The 3140-nt window shown below is 42.5% G+C and overlaps 1 long non-coding RNA gene across 1 annotated transcript; it reads right to left on the bottom strand.

Annotated features, from left to right (window-relative positions):
- Window positions 1-349: 349 nt before the first annotated feature.
- Window positions 350-2781, bottom strand: LOC123978288. Its single transcript, XR_006826906.1, has 3 exons — window positions 2740-2781; window positions 1333-1412; window positions 350-956 (listed from the first exon to the last, which is right to left on the bottom strand). It is a non-coding gene; the product is annotated as an uncharacterized LOC123978288 (long non-coding RNA).
- Between the last annotated feature and the right edge of the window lie 359 nt (window positions 2782-3140).

Consider the following 3140-nt stretch of genomic DNA (forward strand, 5'->3'; position numbering starts at 1 on the left):
AGCTGTATTCTACTCTGATACTAGGAGTAGGGCCTCAGCCTCAAAATGATCTTCTGAGATAAGAATTTCTATTGCAGTTATGACAGATGTCGTGCTGTAGACAGTGTTAAACTCAACACGCTGTCCTGAGGCACTGGGACACATATGGATAGGAGAAATTATAGAACAAGCAAGGGACAGAGAGAAAGAGAATTAGGAAACAGAACAAATGTGGGAAAAGACAAAGTGCAACACATAAGAAAAATTCGAATCATATGACTCATGAGTAGACATCCAAGGCATGAAGCTTGAACACACTTCAAATCTTTTCTCATGCATATCAATGTGTATTGTTCACGTTCTCTTGCAATCAATGAACCATTCATATCCTCAAACATCAAAAATAACTGTACGGGACTGGGGGGCTTGGCCGCGCCTCCTTCTGTATCACCACGATGATTCAGGAGTAGGAGCTGACAGATTGGTGGAATAATGAACAGCGGCATGCTGGGTGAATGCCGGTGTAAGCACATGCCTTCTTTTGCTCTTCAAACTTCTGTATGCCAGCTACAGCAGTGGCAGTCCATCTTCCTTCCTCCTCTGCTCCTGCTGTTCCTGGAATGGTAGACACTCATGCACAGAAACTCTTTCGGCAAGTACAGCAAAACAAACACGTCTGAAAACTTCTTCTCCTCTGGAGGCCCCAGGTGACTTTACCACCTTTGTGCGATCTGGGCGCCTTTCTTGTTCTGTTGCACTTTTCTTTACTTATTAATCCATCTCTGTCTTGCTGCGGCTTTGATCCTGCTGATGGTGGAGCTGTCCCGATTCTGTCACCAAAGAAGCTCTAAAGGTGGGGTGTAGTCATTGTGATGGGGACTACAAGGGCTTTGGAGAACCCCAGTGGTGCAATGAGAGGATGCAAAACAGCTGAGAGTCCACACAGACAAATTTTGGAGCATCATCTGACGGCATCCCTGCAACAAAGAAGAGGTACATTAACTGACAAATTGTCAGTTGATGTACAGTACAGCTCTGCTGGGATACAACGAGCAGATTTCAGAGAAGTCACGGAAACACACACAAACTTGCACACACACAGGCTTCAGTCACAATACCAGAGCAAGGTACATTAGTGCATTAGACATTTCTCCTCTGCACGAAACCCTTTGTAATCCTCCCCTGTGGATAGAACAGACACAGTGTTTGTGATTCCTCTGGAAGAAAGCAAGATTGAAGGCTAGCAGGATGAAGAACAAGTAAATGGTTCAGCAGGATTATAGCTAGAGGAAATATGTTTCAGAAAGGGACATAATGCAGCCTCTGGATGGATTAACTAAAACTGATACTCACAGTTACAGGGGTGGCCTGTCAAAGCTCCCAGGAATATTCAACTGGAGTGAGTCCATTGTTGACACAGCACCTTCATGTTCCTGTGTATGTTATTTGACAGAAAATAGAAATAATTGATGAGAATAAGTTGTAAATGATTAATAGAGATTATTTTGCTTACTGTTGACAGACAAGTTGCCTCTGGCTGCAGCTATGTATGTCGTTTCTCTTCCAAATAAACCGAGAGCCCATTTCAGAGATGGCGGCCATCCCAGTTGTAAATTACATTGGAGTGGAACCAAGGGTGAATGTGTATCTGTGTGTGTTTGTACATGTGTGGGAAAGTAGACTAGGGGCAATGTTGATCCATCATTTCAGCATTCAAACGGGGTTAAAATCATTTTAAAGGTGTTGAAATTACAAATGAGGACACTGGAAGACAGAACTTCAAAGAGCGTGGGTGAATTAATCGGCTACATGAACAGCTGTTTGTCTCAATTTACAATGTCACAAACGAGTAATCTGATATGATAAGTGAAACCTGCTGCATTTGATTTCCCTTTCAGTGACTCTGCTGGTCTGTTCTAAACTACTATCATTATAAACCTCATACATCGTAGTGGTATGTATTTGATAGGACTCCTATGGGGACTATCTTTTAGCATCAAATACCGTAAACACAAGCTGTTCAAGTCTGTGAATTGATGACACTTTAAGGCAGGAAATCACTTTTGATGAATAAGCTAAGGGAAATGCCATGAAAGTAGGAACTACATGGATTGTCAAGTGATTTAATAATGATGCAGGGATGTACATGTTATCCAGATATGGAAAGATAACTCAACTAATTACAGATCACACCTACAGTGAGGAAAATAAGTATTTGAACACCCTGCTATTTTGCAAGTTCTCCCACTTAGAAATCATGGAGGGGTCTGAAATTGTCATCGTAGGTGCATGTCCACTGTGAGAGACATAATCTAAAAAAAAACTAATCCAGAAATCACAATGTATGATTTTTTAACTATTTATTTGTATGATACAGCTGCAAATAGGTATTTGAACACCTGTCTATCAGCTAGAATTCTGACTCTCAAAGACCTTATGTCTGCCTTCAAAATGTCCACCTCCACTCCATTTATTATCCTAAATTAGATGCACCTGTTTGAGGTCGTTAGCTGCATAAAGACACCTGTCCACCCCATACAATCAATAAGAATCCAACTACTAACATGGCCAAGACCAAAGAGCTGTCCAAAGACACTAGAGACAAAATTATACACCTCCACAAGGCTGGAAAGGGCTACGGAGAAATTGCCAAGCAGCTTGGTGAAAAAAGGTCCACTGTTGGAGCAATCATTAGAAAATGGAAGAAGCTAAACATGACTGTCAATCTCCCTCGGACTGGGGCTCCATGCAAGATCTCACCTCGTGGGGTCTCAATGATCCTAAGAAAGGTGAGAAATCAGCCCAGAACTACACGGGAGGAGCTGGTCAATGACCTGAAAAGGGCTGGGACCACCGTTTCCAAGGTTACTGTTGGTAATACACTAAGACGTCATGGTTTGAAATCACGCATGGCACGGAAGGTTCCCCTGCTTAAACCAGCACATGTCAAGGCCCGTCTTAAGTTTGCCAATGACCATTTGGATGATCCAGAGGAGTCATGGGAGAAAGTCATGTGGTCAGATGAGACCAAAATAGAACTTTTTGGTCATAATTCCACTAACCGTGTTTGGAGGAAGAAGAATGATGATTACCATCCCAAGAACACCATCCCTACTGTGAAGCATGGGGGTGGTAGCATCATGCTTTGGGGGTGTTTTTCT

Source organism: Micropterus dolomieu, linkage group LG10 (genome assembly GCF_021292245.1).
Source record: "Micropterus dolomieu isolate WLL.071019.BEF.003 ecotype Adirondacks linkage group LG10, ASM2129224v1, whole genome shotgun sequence".
NCBI lineage: Eukaryota > Metazoa > Chordata > Actinopteri > Centrarchiformes > Centrarchidae > Micropterus > Micropterus dolomieu.